This window comes from Bos indicus x Bos taurus, chromosome 29, assembly GCF_003369695.1.
Source record: "Bos indicus x Bos taurus breed Angus x Brahman F1 hybrid chromosome 29, Bos_hybrid_MaternalHap_v2.0, whole genome shotgun sequence".
Taxonomy (NCBI): Eukaryota; Metazoa; Chordata; class Mammalia; order Artiodactyla; family Bovidae; genus Bos; species Bos indicus x Bos taurus.
In genome coordinates this window covers 37,413,551-37,425,461 of record NC_040104.1, presented here as the reverse complement: position 1 = coordinate 37,425,461, position 11,911 = coordinate 37,413,551, and positions in this window count along the sequence as shown.

The window sequence follows — 11,911 nt, the reverse complement described above, 5'->3', positions numbered from 1 at the left end:
GCAGGTAGCACAGTGGTAAAGAATCTGAGGGCCAATGCAGGAGATGGGGGTTCAATCCCTGAGTTGGGAAGATCCCCTGGAGTAGGAAATGGCAAACCACTGCAGTATTCTTGCCTGAAAAATTCCATGAACAGATGAGCCTGGTGGGCTATAGCCTGAAGGGTCACAAAAGACCCTTTGACTGAGCAACTGAGAACAAACCCTGAGCACATAGCAATAGTTGTCAGAAACTGTAGACTGAGACTCAATTTTTCACTCTGCCCAATATAGCATGCTATCTGTGTTAAAACCATGTTAAGATTTAATGCTAAAATAATTAGCCAATAGAAAGATAAATCCCTGAGTGTTTTGTGTGAGTTGTGTTCTTTAAAAATGTGTTCAAATTTTAGAATGTGTACATATTTTAAAATGTATACATATTTTAAACTATTCCGGGAAGTCTCACCTTGGACACTATGCATGATCATTGGTTTATTGTGATGACCTCACTGATGGCTAAATTAATTGAAGGTATTGGCTTATACATTGTGATGCATTATAAATTTTGGCAACTGTATTTTATTTCCTTTCTGTGAGATTGCCATTTTCTTTTTCTATTGACATTACAATAACCGCATCAATGTTGTTTACTAGCTAAGTCGTGTCTGACTCTGCAACCCCATCGACTGTAGCCAGCCAGGCTCCTCTGTCCGTGGGATTTTCCAGGCAAAAATAATGGAGTGGGTTCCCTCATCCCAGGGATTGAGCCTGTGTGCCTGCGTTGGCAGGCAAATTCTTCACCACTGAGTCACCAGGGAAGCCATGTATTTCTCCAATACAAACTAATAATTTAATCTATTATGTGTATAGAGAAATGTTATAATTCAGTTTGTTAGAATAATATGCAGTAAATAAGCATTGAATGAAGTTTGACAAAAGTATTTAAAAGTTATGGCATGGATTTTGTTACTTTTACAAATTAGTATCTCAACTATTAATTCCATACTGGATGGGTGTAATTGTTGGGTTCTTGACTTTAAGTTCAGGAATTGAAGCAGGAAAATTCTATCATCAGTAAAAACCTTGTAGAATGTTCATCCTCATCTTCATTATCATCATCATTCTCATCACCACAGAGACCTTTCATTAATAAAATACAGATGAATTTATATAGAGGTTTAACCCTGACTCTAGCATTTATTATCTGCAGAACATCAAGGAATAACCTAGTCAGGTCTTGAATAATAAAATGAGAATAACAATAGAACTTATGCATTGAGCTTTTATAAAGACTAAATGACTGAAATTGTTATAAAAGTGTGTGTCACAATGCCTAGCACACGGTAAGTACAGTGACTGTTGTAGTAGTTACAGTTATAGTAAAAAGTAGTAGTCATTGCTCTTGAGTCACTAATCATACAGGAGTATTATTAAAGGATATAGGGAGACTGGTGGTAATAATATTGGTGCTAATACCGCATGTTTCCCTAATGTCAACCTTGTAGAAATGATCGATAAAGGTCCCTAAATTTAATGGAATTAATTTTAAATTGTCTGTTTTCCAACAGCAAAATGGAAATAAGAAAAATACTCTGAGGACAAAATAAAATCTCATACAGTTTTTATGAAAACTGGGCCAAGGGCAGCCACTTCAAAATATGCTTCAATACATATTGATTATTTTGAATTAAAATTACTTAAGAAGTGACTGATCAAAGAAGGACATTTGACCCTGATCTCTCTCTCTCTCTGAAAGCAAAAAATATATCTCCCTCATGAAAGGTGCCCTTCCTGTATTGGGAGGCAGAAAGGCATTATCAGAGAGACAGAAAGCAGAGCTGAGAGACCTATATAAACAAACCTCATTATATAAACAAATCTCATTATATAAACAAACCTCTCTACTAATTTTCAACCCAAGTCCAAACTTTGCTTAAATTCCTTACTAACTGAGCACCCAAAATTGTTTGTCTTTTCAATTTCTCTCAAATTTATTGTTTCTTTGTCTAAGAAATATAAAAGTTGCCTCCTTTGGCCACTTAGGTCTTATTTCCATGAGAACTTTGGGTACACTAATTAAACTTTTTTTTTTCTCCTGTTAATCTGTCTTCTATCAATTTTATTATCAGTCTAACCACAAGATGGGTAGAGGTGGAGAATTTCCCTCTCCCTGACAAAATAAAATACAATGGTATACATAAACACTAAGGACAGAGCCTTAGAGGCTCTCCTGGTGGCTCAGTGTTAAAGAGTCTGCCTGCCAATTGAGGAGACACAGGATCAATCCCTGAATCAGGAAAGTCCCACATGCCGTGGAACAAGTAAGCCCATGTGCTATGACTGTTGAGCCTGTGCTCAAGAGCCCAGTGGCCACAACTGCTGAGGCCCGCATGCCCCAGAGCCCTTTTCCACAAGAGAAGCCACCACAAAGAGAAGCCCACACACTGCAGCTAGAGAGTAGCCCCCACTTGCCACAACTAGAAAAAACTTGTGAAGCAATGAAGACCCAGTGCAGTCAAAAGATAAACAAAATTAAAATTATTAAATAAAAAAGAACAGTGCCTTACTCAAGAAAGATTATTATTTTCTATATTATTTTGATGTTTTTGTTGTACCACATCACTGGGCTCGGAAGTGATATTACTGACGTTTACATCTATTGTCTATAACCAAAAATTATACTTTACCCAACAGTATATTGCCTCCCCAATTAACATACTGGTTGATGAAGTTGAGTTTACTTTTCTATCACACTAGTGAGAATGCCATAATCCAGTCTAAGTGAATAAGCTTCCTATCATAGGGAATAGTTGACTAACTTGTTAAGCATTTTTACTGTATTAATATAACCTGGATTCTCTTGAGATCTGACTTCAGGAAAGCACTGTCAACACTATATGTTAACTCTGATGTTTTGTGGCATCCAAGGAGATCCAGCCAGTCCATTCTGAAGGAGATCAGCCCTGGGATTTCTTTGGAAAGAATGATGCTAAAGCTGAAACTCCAGTACTTTGGCCACCTCATGCGAAGAGTTGACTCATTGGAAAAGACTCTGATGCTGGGAGGGATTGGGGGCAAGAGGAGAAGGGGACGACAGAGGATGAGATGGCTGGATGGCATCACTGACTCGATGGACGTGAGTCTGAGTGAACTCCGGGAGTTGGTGATGGACAGGGAGGCCTGGCATGCTGTGATTCATGGAGTCACAAAGAGTCGGACACGACTGAGCAACTGATCTGATCTGATGCCTCCAAGCCTTGAGGTGATTTTAAGGGCCTAATTCCCTATTTTAACATATCTTTCTTCTTAAATTAGTGGTTTGATATGTCCTTTTCTCTCTCCTCTCTTTTTGAAACATTTATTTAACACTCTACCATTGAACTCATGTTGGCTTTATGTTAGGTAGATAGTAGACTTTTAAATACCATTCTATTGTCTTACAGTTCTATAATGACCTCATCTAGATATCAGTAACAATAGCCAACTGCAACCATTGGAGAAGGTGATAGCAACTCACTCCAGTATGGTATTCTTGCCTGGAGAATTTCACAGACAGAGGAGCCTCATAGACTACAGTCCACGGGGTTGCAAAGAGTGACACGACTGAGCGACTTGCACTATTGAAATCATAATTTGTATACAATGTGCCTGAGTGTGTGTATGTGTGTTTCTTTCTTTCTTCTTCTTAGCTATCATCTAGGTTTTTGTATCTGGAAATTGATTCCCTTCTCAAAATTCAAAAAATATAGGGCTTTTATTTTTTCTATTTTTTTCTTCTCTCTGAGACTATGATTTATGTTAATTTACATGATATCATGCCCCATGTTTGAGACTCTGCTCATTGTCTACCATTTTCCTCTTTGTTTTGCTCAGATTTATAATTTTCTATGGGCCTATTTTCAACAGGCGGCACTAGTGGTAAAGAACCCGCCTGCCAATGCAGGACACTTAAGAGATAACAGGCTCGATCTCTGGGTTGGTAAAATCCCCTGAAGGAAGTCATGGCAGCCCACACCAGTTTTCTTGCCCAGAAAATCCCCCTGACAGGGGAGCCTGACAGGCTACAGTCTGGTCCACAGTGCTGCAAAGAGTCAGAAACGACTGAAGCGACTTGGCACCCAAGCACACATTTTCAAGTATACTTTCTTCTGTCTTCCATTAACCCTTATCAACTGGTTTATTTTTCAGTTGTTGTACCCTCCAAGTTCTAGATTTTCCATTTGCCTTCTCTCTATGGTATGCCTTCTCTCCATATGCCTTCTCTCTACCTTCTTTCTATGGTAAAATTACCTATACATTAACTCATTCTGTTTATTTAAGTTTCTAACTATATTTATAATTGATGTTGCTTAGTCACTAAGTCATGTCCAACTCTTTGTGATCCCATGGACTGTAGTCTGCCAGGCTCTTCTGTTGGATTTCCCAGGCAAGGATACTGGAGTGGGTTGCCATTTCTTTCTCCAGAGGATCTTCCAAATACAGGGATCAAACCCATGTCTCCTGCATTGGCATGCAGATTCTTTACCACTGAGACATCAAAGATACCTGTTTTTAAATCATGTCTATCGTAATATCAAGGTCATCTTTGGTTTGAGTACTATCAACTGTTGTGTTTTGTTTTTTAAGTATTCATGGCATTTTCCTGTTTATCACAATGACATCAGTAGGAATCTGGCTGCAGTCTTTTATATCTTACTTTTAGCAAGAGAGAAACTATGTAAACAACTAATTATTATCCGATTTGAATGTGGCCACAAAGTAAAGCAAGGATTTTGGAGGAAGACAACAGAGGAAATGTCCATGTTTTTGAGACAGGAAATATTTTACAATCTTTTAAAAATAAGAATGTTCAGGATAACAAAGAATACATTGCATCTTTAGCAATATAATTCAGATCAAATGTTGTTTTTTAAACTCAAAAGCTATATAAACATATAGTATAAGGAAATGATAATTCAGAGTTGCAGAACTTGTCTGCATCTTGGTTTGTCAGATAACCGATACAAGCTCTTTCCTCACCTGAAAAATATCTATTCCTGCCAGATCTAAGAACATGTATAAATAAACGACATTCCTGAGAACAATGAAAAATGCCCCTCAATCCTTTGAAAAGTGTAAAGCTTTTTGCAAATTTCATGTATTATGATCATTATTTCCTAAAATTAAAAATTTTTACACATTTAGAATAAATTATTCTGTATCAGAAAGAATAAAATGCCTAAGAATAAACCTTACCTTAAGAGATAAAAGACCTAAATTTGGAAAACTATAAGACACTGATGAAAGAAATCGAAGACCACACAAACGGATGAAAATATATACAGTGTTCTCGGATTGGAAGAATCACTATTGTTCAGATGAACATACTACACAAGGCAATCAAGAGAGTCAGTGCAACCCCTCTTAAGTTGCCAATGTCATTTTTCATAGAATTAGACAAAAAAATTTAAAATCTGTATGGTAAAACAAAAAACCCAAAACAGCCAAAGCAATTCTGAGAAAGAAATCAGGAGCAGGAGAAATCAGGCTCCCTGACTTCAGACAATACTACAAATCTACAGTAATCAAAACAGTATGGTATTACTAAAACAGACACAGATCAAGGGAATAGGACAGAAAACTCAGAAATAAATCCATGCACTTATGGCTTACTAATCTACAACAAAGAAGTCAGGAACATACAACAGAGAAAAGATGCTTTTAAATAAATGATGCTTGGAAAACTGAACAGCTACATGTAAAAGAATGAAACTAAAATATTCTCTAACACCATATACAAAAATAAACTCAAAATGTATTAAAGATCAAAATGTAAGACTTAATACCATAAAATGCTTGGAAATATAGGGAGAACATTCTTTGATATAAATCATAGCAATATTATTTATGATTTGTCTTCTAGAGTAATGAAAATAAGAACAAAGTTTTAAAAAATGGACCTAATTAAAAATTTTCACAACAAAGTGAAAGTAAAGTCACTCAGTCATGTCCAACTCTTTGCGACCCCATGGACTGTAGCCCACCAGGCTCCTCCATCCATGAAATTTTCTAGGCAAGAGTACTGGAGTGGGTTGCCATTTCCTTCTACAGGGGATCTTCCTGACCCAGGGATTGAACCAGGGTCTCCTGCATTGCAGGCAGATGCTTTACCGTCTGAGCCACCAGGGAATGGAAACCATAAACAAAAAGACAACCTTCAGTCAGTTCAGTTCAGTCGCTCGGTTGTGTCTGACTCTGCGACCTGATGAACTACAGCACACCAGGCTTCCTTGTCCATGACCAAATCCCAGAACTTACTCAGATTCATGTCCCTCAAGTCAGTGACACCATCCAACCATCTCATCCTCTGTCATCCCCTTCTCCTCCTGCCTTCAATCTTTCCCAGCATCAGGGTCTTTCCCAATGAGTCAGTTCTTCGCATCAGGTGGTCAAAGTATTGGAGCTTCAGCATCAGTCATTCCAATGAATATTCAGGACTGATTTCCTTTATGATTGACTGGTTTGGTCTCCTTGCAGTCCAAGAGACTCTCAAGAATCTTCTCCACCACCACAGTTCAAAAGCATCAATACTTTGGTGCTGTCCTTTCTTTATGGTCCAACTATCACATCCATACATGATTACTGGAAAAACCATAGCTTTGACTAGATGGACCTTTGTCAGCAAAACGATGTCTCTACTTTTTAATATGCTGTGTAGGTTGGTTATAGCTTTTCTTCCAAGGAACAAGCATCTTTTTAATTTCATGGCTGCAGTCACCATTTGCAGCGATTTTGGAGCCCCCCAAAACAAATTCTTTGTTTCCATTGTTTCCTCATCTATTTCCCATGAAGTGACGGGACGGGATGCCATGATCTTGGTCTTCTAAATGTTGAATTTTAAGCCAACTTTTCCACTCTCCTCTTTCATCAAGAGGCTCTTTAGTTCCTCTTCACTTTCTGCTATAAGGGTGGTGTCATCTGATTATCTGAGGTTACTGCTATTTCTCCCACAAACTTGATTCCAGTTTGTGCTTCACTTAGCCTGGCATTTAGCATCAGGTGTTCTGCATAGAATTTAAATAAACAGGGTGACAATATAAAGACTTGTTGAACTCCTTTCCCATATGGAACCAGTCCCTTGTTCCATGCCTGGTTCTAACTGTTGCTTCTTGACTTGCATACAGATTTCTCAGAAGGCAGGTAAGGTGATCTGGTATTTCAAAGTCTCTAAGAATTTTCCACAGTTTGTTGTGATCTATACAGTCAAAGGCTTTGACATAGTCAATAAAGCAGAAGTAGATTTTTTTGGGAGCTCTTTTGCTTTTTCTATGATTCAGTGGATGTTGGCAATTTGATCTCTGGTTCCTTTACCTTTTCTAAATCCAGCTTGAACATCTGGAATTTTCAGTTCACATACTGTTTTGAGCATTACTTTGCTTGAGTGTGAGATGAATGCAATGGTGTGGCAGTTTGAACATTCTTTGGCATTGCCTTTCTTTCAAATTTGAATTAAAACTGACCTTTCAAGTACTGTGGCCACTGCTGAGTTTTCCAAATTTGCTGGCATATTGAGTGCAGCACTTTCACAGCATAATCTTTCAGGATTTGAAATAGCTCAACTGGAATTCCATCACCTCCATTAGCTTTGTTCATAGTGATGCTTCCTAATGCCCACTTGACTTTGGACTCGAGGATGTATGGCTCTAGGTGAATGATCACATCATTGTGATTATCTGGGTCATTAAGAGCTTTTCTGTATAGTTCTTCTGTGTATTCTTTCCACCTCTTAATATCTTCTGCTTCTGTTAGGTCCATACCATTTCTGTCCTTTACTGTACCCATCTTTGCATGAAATGTTCCCTTGGTATCTTTAATTTTCTTGAAGAGATCTCTAGTCTTTCCCATTCTATTGTTTTCCTCTACTTCTTTGCATTGATCACTGAGGAAGGCTTGCTTATCTCTCCTTACTATTCTTTGGAACTCTGCATTCAGATGGGTATATCTTTCCTTTTCTCCTTTTCCTTTAGTGCTTTGTCTTTTTTCAGCTATTGGTAAGGCCTCCTCAGACAACCACTTTCCCTTTTTGCATTTCTTTTTTTTGGGGGGATGGTCTTGATCTCTGCCTCCTGTACAATGTCACAAATCTCAGTCCATAGTTCTTCAGGCACTGTCTATCAGATCTAATCCCTTGAATCTATTTGTCATTTCCACTGTATAATCTTAAGGGATTTGATTTAGGTCATAACTGAATGATCTAATGGTTTTCCCTACTTTCTTCAATTTTAGTCTGAATTTTACAACAAGGAGTTCATGATGTGAGCCACAGTCAGCTCCTGGCATTCTTTTTAATGACTGTATATAGCTTCTCCATCTTCGGCTGCAAAGAATATAATCAATCGAATTTCAATACCGACCATCTGGTGATGCCCATGTGTAGAGTCATCCCTACACATTGTATTGTTGGAAAAGGGTGTTTGCTATGACCAGTGTGTTCTCTTGTCAAAACTCTGTTCACATTTGCCCTGTTTTATTTTGTACTCCAAGGCCAAACTTACCTGTTACTCCAGGTATCTCTTGATTTCTACTTTTGCATTACAGTCCCCTGTGATGAAAGGACATCTCTTTTTGGTGTTAGTTTTAGAAGGTCTTATAGGTCTTCATAGAACCATTCAACTTCAGCTTCTTCACCATTAATGGTTGGGGCATAGACTTGGATTACTCTGATTTTGAATGATTTGCCTTGGAAATGAACAGAGATCACTCTGTTATTTTTGAGACTGCACCCAAGTACTGCATTTCGAACGCCAGGCCAAAAATCTGACAGGAAGGGAGCACAGCCCCACCCATAAGCAGACAATTGGATTAATGTTTTACTGAGCACAGCCCTGTCCACCAGAGCAAGACCCAGGTTTTCCCACAGCCAGCCCCTCCCACCAGGAAACTAGTACAAATCTCTTATTCTCATCTACCAGAGGGCAGACAGAAGAAATAAAATTACAATCCCATCGTCCTCCAGAACTAATACCACAATCACAGAAAGCTATCCAAAATGAAAAGAAATAGGATTATGTCCCAGTTCAAAGAACAAGATAAAACTACAGAAAAAGAACTAAATGAAGTGGAGATTGGCAACTTCCCAGAAAAACAGTTCAGAATAATGATACTGAAGATGATTCGGGATCTTGAAAAAAGAATGGAGGCAAAGGTTGAGAACATGCAAGAAGTGTTTACCTAGGACCTAGAAGAACTAAAGAACAGACAGAGATGAACTGGACAGTAGAAGGAATCAGTATCAGATTAACTGAGGCAGAAGAACAGATAAGTGACCTGGAAGGCATAATGGTGGAAATCAATGCTACAGAACAGAATATAGAAAAAAGAATGAAAAGAAATAAAGACAGCCTAACAGACCTCTGGAAAAACATTAAATGCACCAATATTCATATTATAGGTATCCCAGAAGGAGAAGAGAGAGAGAGAGGACTCGAGAAATATTTGAAGATATAATAGCTGAAAACATCCCTGTCATGGAAAAGGAAACATTCAGCCATATCCAGCAAGCATACAGGGAGCCAGGCAGGAGGGACACATGGTAATCAAACTGACAAAAATCAAACACAAAGATAAATTATTAAAAGCAACAAGGGAAAAAATACAAATAATATATAAAGGAACTCCCATCAGGCTATCAGCTGATTTCTCAAAAGAAACTCTACAAGCCAGAGGGGAATGGCATGATATATTTCTAAGTGATGAAAGGGAAGAAGCTACAACCAAGAATACTCTACCCAGCAAGACTCTCATTCAGATGTTATAGTGAAATCAAAAGCTTTCCAGACAAGCAAAAGTTAAGAGAATCCAGCACCACCAAACCAGCTTTACAACAAATACTAAAGGAAGTTCTCTAGGTAGGAAATACAAGAGGAGAAAAAGATCTGACGAAAAATAAACTCAAAACAATTAACAAAATGATAATAGGATCAGACATATTGATAATTACCTTAAATGTAAATGGATTAAATGCACCAACCAAAAGACATAGGCTGGCTGCATTGATACAAAAATAAGACCCATATATATGTTGTCTACAAGAGACCCACTTCATATCTACCAACACTTACAGACTGAAAGTAACGGGATGGGAGAAGGTATTTCATGCAAATGGAAATCACAAGAAAGCTGGAGCAGGAATACTCATAACAGACAAAGTAGACTTTAAAACAAAGACTGTTATAGAGACAAAGAAGGACACTACTCCATTTCATCAATAGATCATCCAGACAGAAAACCAATTAAGGAAACGGGGGCCTTAAATGACAATTTAGATGAGTTAGACTTAATTGATATTTATCGAGTATTCCATCTTAAAGCAGCAGACTACATATTTTTCTCAAGTGCACATGGAATATTCTCCAGGACTGACTGCATGGTGGGCAACAAGACGAGCCTTGGTAAATTTTAGAAAATCAAAATAATAGCAAATATCTTTTCTGATCACAATGATATGAGTATAGAAATAAACTCCAAAAAAAAAAAAAAGAACACAAATGTGGCAAAAACAATATGTTACTAAACAACCACTGGATCACTGAAGAAATCAAAGACGAAATGTAAAAAATACCTTGAGACAAATGAAAATGAAAGCACAATGGTCCAAAACTTTTAGGATGCAGCAAAGCAGTTCTAACAGGGAAGTTTATAGCAATACAATCTTATGTCAAGAAACAAGAAAAAATCCCAAACAACCTAAACTTACACTGAAAACAACTAGAGAAAGAAGAACAAACACCACCTGAAGTTAGTAGAAGGAAGGAAATCATAAAGATCAGAGCAGAAAGAAATGAAAGAGAGACAAAGAAAACAATAGCAAAGATCAATTAAACTAAAAGCTGGTTCTTGGAAAAGATAAACAAGACGGATAAACCATGAGGCAGACTCATCAAGAAAAAAAGTGAGAGGACTCAAATCAGTCAAATTGGAAATGAAAAAGGAGATAACTGACTCCACAGAAATAACAAGAATTATAAGACTACTGTGAACAACTGTATGCCAATAAAATGGACAATCTGGAAAAAATGGACAACTTCTTAGAAAGGTACAGTCTCCCAAGACTGAATAAGGGAGACATAGAAAATATGAACAGACCAATCACAAGCACTGAAAATGAAACTGGGATTAAAAACCTCCCAACAAACAAAAGCCTGGGACCTGACGGCTTCAAAGGTGAATCTTATCAAACATTTATAGAAAGTTAACACCTATCCTTCTGAAACTGTTCTAAGAAGTTGCGGAGGAAGAAAAACTTCCAACTCATTTTATGAGACCACTATCACCTTGATGGAGAAGGCAATGGCACCCCACTCCAGTACTCTTGCCTGGAAAATCCCATGGAGCCTGGTGAGCTGCAGTCCATGGGGTTGCTAAAAGTCAGACACGACTGAGTGACTTCACTTTCACTTTCATGCACTGGAGAAGGAAATGGCAACCCACTCCAGTGTTCTTGCCTGGAGAATCCCAGGGATGGGGGAGCCTGGTGGGCTGCCGTCTATGGGGTCACATAGAGTTGGACATGACTGAAGTGACTTAGCAGCATCACCCTGATACCAAAACCAGATAAATATACCACAAAAAAAGAAAATGACAGTCCAATATCACTGATGACACATAGATGCAAAAATCCTCCACAAAATATGAGCAATTTGTAACTAACAATATGTTAGAAAGATCATACACCATGATCAAGTGGGATTTATACCAGGGATGCAAGGATTTTTCAGCATTCACAAACCAATCAATGTGACACACCATATCAACAAACTGAAGAATAAAAACCATCTGATCATCTTAATAGATGAAGAAAAGGCTTGTGATGAAATTCAGCTCCCATTTATGATAAAAACTCTCCAGAAAGTGGTCATAGAGGACACATACCACAATATAATAAAGGCCATAT